The sequence below is a fragment of the Physeter macrocephalus genome, chromosome 6, assembly GCF_002837175.3.
Source record: "Physeter macrocephalus isolate SW-GA chromosome 6, ASM283717v5, whole genome shotgun sequence".
NCBI lineage: Eukaryota > Metazoa > Chordata > Mammalia > Artiodactyla > Physeteridae > Physeter > Physeter macrocephalus.
The window spans coordinates 87,855,728-87,869,823 of NC_041219.1; the positions used below are offsets into that span (position 1 = coordinate 87,855,728).

Sequence of the window (14,096 nt, forward strand, 5' to 3'; positions counted from 1 at the left end):
GGAGGAGAGGGTGTATGGGGGTGGGGGCCGGTGGTCCTCAGTTCTCCTCAGGGATCCCCAGTAAACACGGTAGAAGGAAGCAAGACTTCCAAACACCTGTCCAAAACAGGAAGGGCAGAAACCCCGCTCCACTGCCCCTGGAGCCCCGCCGCGCACTCTGCGGCAAAGCCCCTGACTGGAGGTGGGCGAGCCCCGCTCCAGGGTCCCGAGGCGAGAAGGGGAAGCCGGCGGGCGAGGAGCGGCGCCGGGGCGGGGGCTATGGGGCTACTTACGGCAGCGGCGGCAAGGGAGGCAGCGGCGGCCCTAACGCGGGGCCCGGGAGGCGCGGCCGGACTGCGGAGGTGCGGAGGATGCTGCGGGCGGGACTGCGGTCGGCGCCATCTTGGAGCGCTCCCCGCGCCCGCCCCCCGCGCCGCCGAAGTCCTTGCATAATTGATGACTCGCGCCCGCCGCGCGCCGCCGCGCGCGTCCCCGCCGCCGGGCCCCCCGCCCGCCCTGCCCCCGCGCCGACCCCCTGAGCGCGCCCCCTGCTCCCCCCCTGCCCCCGCCCGCGCACGCCGCCCCCGCCCGCCCGCCTGCCTGCCTGCCTGCATACGCCCAGCAGCCCACCTACCTCTGCAGGGCGCGCCCGCCCGCTCGCTGGCTGTCAGGCCGGCGTCCCCGCGCCGCCCGGACCGGATCCGGGGCGAGGGAGCAGGGCGCCGGCAGGGGGCGCCGCGCCGGAGCGCCTCGCGAGCGTCCCCGGGCCCGCCTCCCCGACGCCCCCGCCGAGCCGCGCGGGAGGGGCACCCGGGCCGAGCGCCGGGACGCGGCCGCGGAACGCTGGCGGGTTGTCAGCCAGCACGCGGACGTTGAAACCCGAAAGGTGCTTTGTGGACTCGAGGGCCCCGTGACCCTTGGAAATGCCAAGTCTTACCTTTCTCCTGAACGACAGTCGCAGAAGGAAATGCCCAGTAACAGTGCAGTGCTCAGTTGTTAGAATTTCTGACATCTATAAACACCAGGAACTCAATTTACCCGATCTTTGGCTGCCTAAGAAAAAAACGCAGAAGTCTATGGGCAGCAGCTGGAGCCTTGTGATTCAGTGGACGCGGCTCTTGTATGAGGAGGAGGGAGACATCCCTTCCCCCAGGCCTGAAACTGTAATGGTCACCTTAATCTTTTTGAATCTCAGTTTGTCCATCTGTAAAGTAGGCACGATCATTTGAACTGCTTACTCTACACTCTCTTACGAGGATCTAGACAATGAATGTGAGAACTCTTGGCACTTTATTGTGCTTCTCACACATATTTCTTTTTACCGCAAGTTCACAGTTAAGAGTGAAAAGAGTATGGGCAGGCCGCCGCCACTTACTGAGTACCCTTGGACGCGAACAACTCTGAGCCTCATTGTGCTCATCTGTAAAAGGGAACAATCATAGGACTGACCTGATAGGTTTGTTATGAGAATTAAAGAGGAGAATGCATTTCACACACTGAGAACACGATGTGGCACACACATAGTGTGCCCACTACATACATTTTTAAATAGCTTTATTGAGGTATATTTGACATAGGATAAACTATGCATGTTTAGGGTGAACGGTTTTGACATATGTACGCATGCATGAAACTATCACAACCATCAAGGTAATGAACATACCCGTCACCTCCAAAAGTTTTCCCAGGCCCCTGTGTAATCCCTCTGTGCGCAACCACAATCTTCTTGCTATTACTGTACAATAGTTTGCATGTTCCAGAATTTTAAACAAATGGGATCATACAGTATGTACTTTCTTTGTAGGGCTTCTTCTACTCAGTTTAATTATTTTGAAATTATTCAGTTGTCTATCAATAGTTCTTTCCCTTTTATTGCTGAGTACTATTCATTATAGAGATATAACACAATTTGTTTATCTAGTCACCTGGTGATGACATTTAGGTTATATCCAGTTTTTGCTCATTATAAATAAAGCTGTTATGAGTATTTGTGTGCAAGTCCTTGTGTGGACATATGCTTTTATTTCTCTTGGGTATAAATACCTAAGAATGGAATGACTGAGTCCTACTGTAGATGTAAATTTAACATATTAAGAAAGGGCCAAACTGCTTTTCAAAGTGGTTGTGTCATTGTACATTCTTACTAGCAGTATTTGAGAGTTTCAGTTGCTCCACATCCTTGACAACACTAGGTATGGTCAGTCTTCTTCATTTTAGCCATTCCAATGGGTAAGAAGTGTTATTACGGTTTTGACTGGTATTTCCCTAATGACTAAAGATACTGAGCATCTTTTCGTAGGCTTATTTGTCATCAGTAAATGCTCTTGGGTGACGTGTCTTTTCAAGTCTTTTGCCTATTTTTTTAAGTTGGGTTGTTTGTTTCTTATTAATGAGTTTTGAGAGGTGTTTATATATTCCAGATACAAGTCTTTTATGAGATACGTGATTTGTACATATCGTCTCCCAGTGTGGGTGTACCTTTTTATTCTCTTAAAGTCTTTCAAAGAGCAGAAATTCTTAATTTTTATGAAGTCTGATTTATTACTTTCTCCTCTTCTATGGATCATGCTTTTGGAGTAATATATAAGTTCTTTTATTTTGACATTGGTATCTAGTGTTCCTGCACTGTCTGATTACCCTTGCACCTTTGTCAAAAATCAATTAATCAAGTATGCTAAGGGTCTGATTCTGGACTCTCTGTTCTATTTCATTGATCTTTTTGTCTATCTTGACACTAATACCACACTGTCTTCATTACCCCTGCTTTATAATAAATCTTGAAGTCAAATAGTGTCAGCCCTCCGACTTTGCTCTTCCTTTTTAAATATTGATTTTGTTATTCTAGGTCCTTTGCATGGCCATATGAATTTTAGAATCAGCTTGTCAAATTCTGCAAAAAACCCCCCTGGAATTTTGATCAAGATTGCATTGAATCTGTAGATCAATTGGGGGAGAATTGATATCATAACAACAACACAATGTATCATTTCATTTATTTCAGTTCTCTTTAATTTCTCTCAACAATGTTCTGTAATTTTCAGGATACAGTATTTTTTCACCTTTCTGGGATTTTTTCCTAAATATTTCATATTTTTGATGCTATTAGTGTTTTTATTTTTTGGCTGCTCTGCAAGGCATGTGGGATCCTAATTCCTGACCAGGGATCAAACCCATGCCCCCCCACAGTGGAAGCTCAGAGTCCCAACCATTGGACCGCCAGGGAAGTCCCAGTGTTTTTATATTTTAATTTCTGATTATTCATTGGTAATATATAGAAGTACAATTAATTTTATACATTGATCTTATGTATTGCAACTTTGCTAAATTCACTTATTAGCTGTTGTAGATTTCTTTGTAGATTCCTTCAGATTTTCTACAGAGACAATTATGTAATTGGCAAATAAAGAGTTTTGCTTCTTCCTTCCATTCTGAATGCCTTTTATTCCTTTTTCTTACCTTATTGCACTGGCTAGGAATTCTAGTACAATGTTGCATAGAAGCGGTAAGAGCAAAAATCTTCCTCATCTGAGGGGGAATACATTCAATCTTTCATCACTGAGTATGATGTTAACCGTAGGTTTTTCCTAGATACCCTTTATCATGTTGAGAAATGTCTCTTCTTTTCCTAGTTTCCTGAGAGTTTTTATCAAGAATGAATGTTGAATTTTCTCAATCCTTTTTCTGCATATGGCTTTCCTTTTTAGTCTGATAATATGGTGAATTACATTGGTTGATTTTCAAATGTTAAACCAACCTAGGATAATGTATTGATCATGGTGTATTATCCTTTTTATATATTGTTGGATTTGACTTACTAACATTTTGTTAAGAATTGTTGCATCTGTGGGACTTCCCTGGTGGCGCAGTGGTTAAGAATCTGCCTGACAATGCAGGGGACACGGGTTCAAGCCCTGGTCCGGGAAGATCCCACATGCCGCAGAGCAACTAAACCCATGTGCCACAACTACTGAGCCTGCACTCTAGAGCCCACGAGCCACAAATACTGAGCCCATGTGCCACAACTACTGAAGCCCTCGTGCCTAGAGCCCGTGTTCCGCAACAAGAGATGCCACCACAATGAGAAGCCCGTGCACCACAATGAAGAGTAGCCCCCGCTCGCCTCAACTAGAGAAAGCCCGCACACAGCAACAAAGACCCAATGCAGCCAGATAAATAAATAAATAAATAAATCTTAAAAAAAAAAAAAAACGACTAGGATTCAAAAAAAAAAAAAATGACCTTCTTCCTCCTTGGCCATATTTTTTGTTCTGAAGACAAATACTGGCATGGTATTTCATTTTACATTTAAAAATTTTTAACCTATTTATATCTTTATATTTAAAATGGGTTTCTTTCGGGCAACATATGGTTAGGTCTTGTTCCCCACTCCCCACCCCTGCCAACTAACAAGTTATGTTTTTCAATTGGGGTGGTTAGACAATTTACAGTTCATGTGATTATTAATATGGTTGGGGTTAAATCTAACATTGTGTTCTTTGTTTCCTATTTATTCTTTCTATTCTCTGCTTCTTCTCTTTTTCTGCCTTATATTGATCAATGGGAATATACTTTATGAGTCCATTTCATCTACACTGTTGACTTATTGCTTTAACTCTTTGCTGTGTTATTTTGCTACTATATAAGTTTAAGTATTTGCCTTAACTTGGGTACTAACTTAAACTGTAAGTTCTTTGACCACTTGGGCTTTGTGTGCATTGCATACAGTAGGCTTTGAATACATACTCATTGAATGAATGAGCATTTATTTCTTCTCATCTTACATTAACATTTAGAGATTACCTTCTTAGGGGGCTCCGGATAACTGAACTAGAAGTTGGTTTTGATTGGAGCAGGCCTCATACCAGATGAAGAGACAGAGAACTGATTTCCAATATGGCAACTATATCAAGATGATTGTAAAGAGAAGGAAAGGAAAAGAAATCCACAAAAAATTGTTAAAGTAGAATTACTAAAGGCTTTATGTAGTATAATTTATAAGAAAGCCAATGTGTAAATAAGTTAGAGAAGTTGAGGTTACAGATTTTTTAAAAATTTAATCCCATGACATAGAGAAAATCTTTCTTCTTACTTGCCTTTGTAAATGGTTTTTGCTTTGCATTTTTGAAGGTCTATGGTTGTTATAATCAGGATGTATGTCCTCCTTATTAAAACTGGTTTTCCTGAAAATCAGACCCTTTGGAGCTATCATTAGACATTATTTGCCAAAGAGTGAGAGAGGACAGGGTTCTATATCCTTTCTCCAATATTTTCATGAACATGGAAATTCAGCCTCATGGGATTACATGGGGTTCATGTAATAGAATCTGTTACTTTTAAGCTCCAAGTAGCTAAACTTACAAACTTTTCAAAATTTGAGAATCTTTGCTGACTTTATGAGAATCTTCAAAGGCATTACAAATGTCAAGGATTTCCTTTAACAACTAAGCTCACATCAGAAAAAAATTTCAATACACTGAGATGAAAGAGGGATTAGACTTCCCAGTGTTGCTCCAGGGGGCAAAACCTAGACCAGGGGTGGGAGTTCCTAGAAGATATGTGCCAGCTCACCATGAGGAAGGACGTTCTAACAGAGCTGATCAGCAGCAAAACAGACCACCCCTGAGGAAAGAAGCCAAAAGCATTTGTTCAAGGAGAAACTGTAAGATCAGTTGTTCTGGACATTTTTAGGATGAAGGACTCCTTTGAAAATCTGATGAAAGCTATGGATTTTTTTCTTCCCAGCTATGGATCCATGCCCACACATGCACATATACTAATGCACAGCTTTACATTCTATTGTGAAACTCATCCTTGAACCCCGAGTTAAAAATGCCTGGTGTACACAGATGTTTAAAGTGTGAAGTGGGACATGCCCCTTCCTACTCTGAGAGCCTGTGACCCTTGAGTTCTATCCCCATCCTCACCACTACTTTTAGAGGTCACCTATGGTTTCCTGATGGAAATCCAGCAGAAGTACTTTCCCTCTTTGGATGTTCTGCCTCACTTCTCATCTCTACCTTTTGACCCTATAATAGTCTACTTAATCTTCTATCCCTCATTCCAGACTTTACTGCTTCCTCTGAATTTACTGTTCCCTTCAATGGAAACAGGATTTAATCCCTTAGCTTTCTGTGATGCCAGCAGACTCCAGTCTGGAAATTTTATCTCTGAGATTACTCCTAATCTTCCACACTGCCGAAATATTGGTGATGTGGAGGACATCACTCATTCTAGTCTTTTGCACTGCAAGCAATGTGAAATCCCCCAAGACAATATCCACCATGTATTAGCCTGTAGACTTTTGGACAGTCCTACTTTGGGTTTATCTTACTTCTGGCTTATCCTACTTTTATTATAGCTTTACAAATAATTTACTGATTAATTTGGTCAAACTACATCTACAAGAGCATACCTCAGGGCTCAAGATCAGCATCTGGAACCTCAATGATGGCACTGCTATGCATTCTATGTAGTAAGTACACTCTCTGATAGGCATAATGAGAGGCAGTATTCATAGTGGTCAGCCATGTGGACTGTGGAGTGAGATGTCAGGGATTCAAATTCAATCATCAGCATGACTTAACTACCATCTTTCAAACCTCACATCTGATCCATCGCCAAATCCAGAATCTAACCTCTCTCACCACAGCTACCTCTGGTCCAAGTCACCATTTTCTTTCACCTGACTTGTTTCAGTCGCCTCTTGGCTGATCTCCCTGTTTCTCCCCTGGCCCTTCTTCAGTCTCTTCTCAACTTAACATCCAGAAGGATCCTTTTAAATAGAAGTTAGGTCAAGTGACTCCTCTCAAAACCCTCTAACAGCTGTAAAAGCCAAAAGCTGTATTATGAATTACAAGCCCTCCCAGGATTGGCCCTTGCTAATTCTCTGACTTCATATCCTTCTCTCTGTACTCACACCACAGCACTCACTGGCCTCACCCATAATGGGTGAGACACAGCAGGCACAGTCCCATCTCAGGGCTTTTGCACTTGCGGATCCTTCTGCCTGGATCATCCTTCTTTCTTTCTCCGGACAGCTACAGGGTGCTCCCTATTCCCTTTAGATATAAACCCAGGTATCTCCTTCTCAGTGACGCCTTCCCTGGTCATCCTATCCAAAAGTTCAGCCCCACCCCCAATACTTCCTATTCCCCTTCCTGCTTTATTTTTCTCCTTAGCAAATATTATTATCTAACATACTGTCTATTTTATTTATTTATCTTGTTTATTGTCTGACTCTCCCACTAGAACAGAAACTCTGGGAAGGCAGGGATTTTATGTCTGCTTTATTCACTGCTTTATCCTCAGTACCTAGAAGAGGGTCTATCAGGCACTCAAAATAAATGTATTGAATGAATGACAGAAGGAAAACTGAAATGGGAAAAAATATATGGTGTTCGCACAGGGTTAGATGAATAGAGCAATGGAACAGAATGGAAATCCCGGAAACAGACCCCCACTTATATGAACTCTTGATGTATGACCATAGGTGACATTGCAGATCAATGGGGAAGTGACAGACTTTTCAATAAATGGTGCTGAAATTGGGTAACCAGATGGAAAATAATGAAATTAGACTTCTACTTCCATGTGAAATAAATATCTAAATGTGAAAGCCAGAACTATAAAAGCTTTGAATATAATACTAGAGAATAACTTTATGATCTCAGGGAAAAGAAGGATTTCTTAAACCAGACACAAAAAGCACTACTTGTAAAGGAAAAGATAAATCCAGTCCTGATCAAATTGAGTCTTTATTTTCCAAAAGATTCCATAAAGAAAGTACAAAGAGATATGGGAACATATGTATATGTATAACTGATTCACTTTGTTGTAAAGCAGAAACTAACACACCATTGTAAAGCAATTATACTCCAATAAAGATGTTAAAAAAAAAAAAGAAAGTACAAAGACAAGGTGTGGGGTAGGGAAAATATTTGAAAAACATATAACTGACACAGGCCTAAGATTAAGAACTCCTGCAATCAAACCACCATTAGAAACTAGTCAAAGACTTAAAAGACTTAAATTAAGCGCTTCACACGAAGAGAAATCTAAATAGTCAATAAACATAAAGAGGTGTTCAACCTTATTGATGATGAAAATTTCAAATTAAAACCACAATGAAACGCCTATCAGATTGACAAAAAAATTCAAAGTCTGACAATGCCAAATGTTGGCTTAGATGAGGGACAAGGGGACCTTTCATATACCACTAATGCGTACACTGTGCAAGACAGAATGGAATTATCCAGTCAAATTAAAGACAGGCACATTCCATATCCTAGCAATTTCACTCTTCAGGTGTGTACCTTAGAGAAACTCATGCTCATCTGCACCAGGATACATGGGGAAAAATGTTCATAAAAGCAATGTTTACCATAGTCAAATGTCCTTCAACACTAGAATGAATAAGTTAAATGCAGTATAGTCACAGAAAGGACTGCTCTACAGCAATGAAAATGAACTAACTAGCCCTACATGAAACAACATGGATGACTCTCACAAACATCGTTTCGGACACAGAAGCAAGACACAAAGTAAATAGAGCTGATTACTCCCTTTATATAAAGTTCAAAAACAACTACATTACATAATTCAGGGATCAGACGTAGGAGGCAAAACTATAAAGAAAAGCAAGGAAATCGTTATCACCAAAGTCAGGATAGTGATTGCCTCTGTAGGGGAAGAAAGGAAATTATAATCAGGAAGGGACAATTGGAGGGCTTCTTGGGGGTCAGCAACGTTCTGTTTCTTGACTTGGGTGGCATTTTACAGGTCTTCATTTTCTGATTTTTCTTGAAAATGTACTCTCTGTTTTATGCCCTCTGCTGTATGTATGATGCATCTCATAATAAAATTTTTAAAAGGAGAAAAAGAAGAGGAAAGCTGGCAGATGTTAACACTAGAGTAAAAAGTTAAAAGGTCTAAGAAAATATAGTTCTGTCAAGAAAATGGAAATATTGGATCTATTAAAGAGTGAAATGTCACATATGCCTGTGGCATAGCTTTGTGATGTGGATGATCCTACCACAGGTACTAGGTAAAAATAAGAAAAATCAATTTGTGAAACTGTTTCAGTGAGTATTCCAGCCAGTGTACCGAATTATGCGTATCACGTGAGATAAATTAGTAAGAGTCTGAAAGAGTCATTTAAATTTTTCAGTTATACTTTGAGAGGAAAATTTTATACTAGAGTGGTGGATTAAGGAAGTTGATACAAATTGCAATAACAGATATACACTGTGATCTCACTGGCTAAACACAATAGAATTTCATTTCTCATATGCAGCCCGATGGGTGATGGGTGGCAGGGGGGAAGGGGAGTAAAGTAACTTTGCTGTACACAGTCATTCAGGAACTTCCTGGATGTCAATACCCACAGGAAGTTTTATGGTTACATCACTTCTGCCCACATTCCATTGGCCAGAATTTAATCACATGGTCCCACATGCAAGGAAAGCTGGAAACAAAGTCCTTTGCTAGAAGCCACTTCTCAGCAATAACTCTATATCCTGCAAGGGGAGCATGAGACTTCATTAAACAGCTGACCCTCACTGCCACCGTGGTATTCATTATTTTACAGTTTTTGAAGATCTCAGAATATATATTTTTGATGGTCAATGTTCCATTGTACATCAACTATAGCATTGTTATAGTATGTTGTCTGAACTATGAACTTCATATTGATAAGAACTGAGTCTATTATTTTAACAGGTAAAAATACACAGAAGAAGTTTTAACCCCTCCTCCTATTTTACCCAAAAGTTGGCATAGTGTTCTGCCCCTTGCTTTCATACTTAACAGTATATCTTGGAACACTTCCAATGTCTTTACATAAAGAGCCTCCTCATTTTTTGTTAGAGCTACATAGTATTCTGCTATATGGATGTTTTGTCATGTCTTTAACCAAGGACAGGTCCTATATCCCCAGTGTCTAATATAGCACCTGATACATAGGGAGACCACTTTATAAATGTTTGAGAAATGAATAAGTCTGCCCTCAAGAAGATGGTGCTTAAATAAAACATATAAACCTAGGCATGAAAAAGGCCAAGAACGTGATATGTAACAGTATATATGATACATTAATATTAAACAAACAGTTGTAATTTATTTTAAAAGGTAATTATTCAAGCAGTTAAGTGGAACATGATGTCTAAGAGCCCATGTTCTGGAGTCAGACCACCCGAGTTGCAATCTGAGCTCTACCATTCACTAGGTGTATGACCTTGGGAAAATGATTTACTCTCAGTGTGCCTCCGTTTCCTCATCTTTAAATTGGACTAACTAAAGGGGATAATGCATATAGAAATTTTGTACAGTTCCCAGCACTGAGTACTCAGGTTAGATATCATCGTGAGATGGGGCTAACAAAGGCAGCCTTGCGGAGGTGTGTTTTGATGCGGAGAGGGGAGGGTGATACAGATAACAGGAAGGACTCAACAGGAAGGAGTGTCGAGAGCAAAGGTGTAGAGATGGGATCCCTACGGACTCTGTGGGAAATGTCAGCAGATTTGTATCTGGGGCACAGACAACCTAAGGAGTAAGAAAAAATGAGATTGGTAAGATGTAGACTTTGATAGCAAATTGAAGTTTGTGATTAATACCACTGTAAGTCAGAGAGATGACATAGCAAGGATCTCTGTTTCAGGAAGACAAGTTTAACCAGCAGTGTTCAGGATAGATCATATGAGAGAAAGACCAGAGAAAGAGGAAAAAATTAATATTGTGTGGTGATCATTTTGTAATGTATAGAAATATGGAATCACTATGTTGTGTACCTGGAACTAACATAATGTTATAGATCAATTATCCTTCAATTTTAAAAAATCAATATACCTCCTGACTAGCCAAGTGCATTAACTGAAAAAAAATTAATAATGTGCTCCTATTTTGTGTTGATTTTGGCACTTCACAAACTTGATCTCATTCTGTCCTCACTCAACTCTATGATGGTGGTATTATTAGCCCTGCTGTAGAAATAACCAGGCTTGAAGAGGCTAGGTATATTGCCCATGGTTGGAGAACGAGGAACCAGTAAAGTTAAATAAAAACCTGAACCTGTCTGACTCCAAAGCAGAGGTGTGCCGGAGCTGACACATACAGCCTTGTAAGAACTGATAGTCAAAGTTTCAGGAACTTTATGAGCATTTGTTAAGCACAGCCATTATTAAAAATTAAGTGATACAAACTTACAATAAATAAATTATATTTAAAACAGAATAAATATTCAAAATTAATTACTTCCTAGTTATTATCACTACTTTTGACTAGTGTCTACTCTTAAGATTATTTACATCTCTTAGAGCTATAGGGTGGAAATACTAAATAATATTGTGTAACTTCGCATCTCTTCCTAACTCCACATTCAGTAAGATCACTTTGGTAACTTGAAATTGACCACGCTAGGAACATTTACAACATAGCAATTGGCACATATTACAATTCAGGGCTTCATTTATCATTTTGCTGATTGTCTAGACTTAAGAAGGTGGGAAAATGTTAGAAATGTAGACTAAACTTGAAAGTGTGTTGTGTCTATAGCTGTTACATTCATAACACAAAAACACTGCGGGAAGATTCTTTCAGTATTAGAAGACTGTTATCTGATTCAGCAAGGAAATCACTCATGTCATTGACAAACCAGTGAAGTTCCAACATAGGTCTTTGCTGTTCACTTTGCTCTTATTCATTAATGTAAACAAAAGTACCAACCAACGTTCACGTCAAAACTGTACTCATTTGTCAACTGCAACCGTAGGTTGGCTATGGATACAGAGTTAGGGAAAAATCAACAAAAGTGTTCTGTGGGAATCAATCGGCTATATGGTAATTTACAACAAAGAGTAGTATATTTAATAATATTTTTAAACTGTGTGCTACATACCCCTTCTATCAGTAAAATTTATAATAAACCTATATATGCACATTTTTCTAGAAAACCAGTTGCTAAACATTTATCAGCACTCCAGTGCTCTTAGTTATCATATCACCTTGCCTCCCAAGAAAAGAGACAGACCAGCCATGCTTTTCTACGTCAAGTTAATGAATACCAGCCTCCACCAAACATAGTATATTTATTTTAGGCAAACTATGCTATTTTCTTTTAACCTTTTCCCTGATTTTCTTCTAGGTCCTTGAAATACATCACTTCTTATTTTCAGCCCAAATTATGCAAGTATGTAAGACTTCCTCTAATTCTGTAAATAGTAATTTTCTGACTCTGCCTTTTCCTTCAACACACTGATTCATCAGTTCTAAGATGTACATTTTTTTTTTCACATTTTAACATCTTTGAAATCGAGAATCCTCTTATAGTCACTGTTGGCCAGGCAGCAGCTGTGTCACTGCTTCTCATGTGTGAACTTGGCCAAAGCTATTCTATTGGCATCACTGCAGATGAGCTTAGCTGATGTTTAAAAGACTGCTCATTGAAATGAAAGGTTATTGTAGTCACAGAAAGGCAGAGGAACAGAGCAACAGGGGCACATTGGTAGTAATAAAGCAAGCATTTCACTTTGGCGGAATGGCCAAAATTCTAATTCTCCTGTAAAGACCAACCAAGAGCTTTATAGGACCGAAGAAAGGAAGAGGCCCCCAACAAGATGAAGTTGTGTTCCATTTTGTACCTGACATGCATATATGCAAAAGCAATGTCAATCATAATATCACCAAGCAAATAAGGCAAATAAAGGGAGGAAAAATAGCCAAATCTTTTGGAATAAATCAAAGAAATCTCAAAGCAATAAGAAGCTGATATAACCAATTCATGTGTCACCCAGGACTATTGTTAAGCTATGGTTTCACATTTAATTAGCAGCATTTTCCCCTATAAATGATTTATTAAAATAATGGTCAATAGTATTTGAGATTTGCTGAAATCTGACTACTAGTTTTATCTTCCTCTTCCATCTACCAATTTGTATCAAATATCAAACATTGCTTTGTATGTATATCAAATATCTTATGTTTTGGTGTTTCACTGGAGAAATGTAACAGCTATCGATACTTTGAAACCAAAAGAAGACCACCTCCATATAGGCTCTGTCCTAACTCTGTCATGCCTTTCTTTCAGTCTTCCTTCCTTTAGAATATAACATAGCAACCAACTTCTTTTCTTTTTTTTCATAAATTTATTTATTTATTTATTTTTATTTTTGGCTGCGTTGGGTCTTCGTTGCTGCGCTCGGGCTTTTCTCTAGTTGCAGCGAGCAGGGGCTACTCTTAGCTGCAGCGCACAGGCCTCTCATTGTGGTGGCTTCACTTGTTGTGGAGCATGGGCTCTAGGAGTGCGGTCTTCAGTAGTTGTGGCTCGTGGGCTTAGTAGTTGTGGCTCACAGGCTCTAGAGCGCAGGCTCAGTAGTTGCGGCGCATGGGCTTAGTTGCTCCGCAGCATGTGGGATCTTCCCGGACCAGGGCTCGAACCCGTGTTTCCTGCATTGGCAGGCAGATTATTAACCACTGTGCCACCAGGGAAGTCCCCCAACTTCTTTTTTAAAATAACTTTTAGATTGATATATAATACACATACAAAAAATGCAAACATTATGAATGTACAGTTCAAAGAATTACTACAAGGTGACCACCACGCAAGTTAAGAAATAGAACATTAACAGTACCTCAGAAACGCTCTGCGGGTCCCCCTCAGTTACTAACTCTACTCTCCTCCCCAAAGATAACCTTCTAACACCACAGATTCGTTTTGCCCATTTTTAAACGTTATATACATAGAATGAGATAGTTTATATTATTTTACTTTTGATTTCTTTCACTCAATAACATGTTTCTGAGATTTATCAAAGTTATTATATATAGTTTAGCTCACTTGTTTTCATGGCTGTATGCTATTTTCTTGCATGAATATACCACGATTCCTTTATCTATTCTACTGCTGATAGACATTTTGGTTGTTTTCATTTTAGGGCTATTTTGGGGGGCAGTTAACCTTTTTTTTTTTTTTTTTTTTTTATTTTGCGGTACGCGGGCCTCTCACTGTTGTGGCCTCTCCCGTTGCGGAGCACAGGCTCCGGACGCGCAGGCTCAGCGGCCATGGCTCACGGGCCCAGCCGCTCCGCGGCATGTGGGATCTTCCCGGACCTGGGCACGAACCCGTG

The 14,096-nt window shown here is 40.3% G+C and overlaps 1 protein-coding gene across 1 annotated transcript in view; it reads right to left on the reverse strand.

The window, feature by feature from the left end:
• Window positions 1-343, reverse strand: part of SCN8A (sodium voltage-gated channel alpha subunit 8) — a 174,878-nt gene extending 174,535 nt beyond the window's left edge. Inside the window, exon 1 of the mRNA XM_007100934.3 lies at window positions 273-343. The gene's annotated coding sequence lies outside the window, so the exon portion shown is untranslated. The remainder of the gene's footprint in view (window positions 1-272) is intronic.
• Window positions 344-14,096: the final 13,753 nt, after the last annotated feature.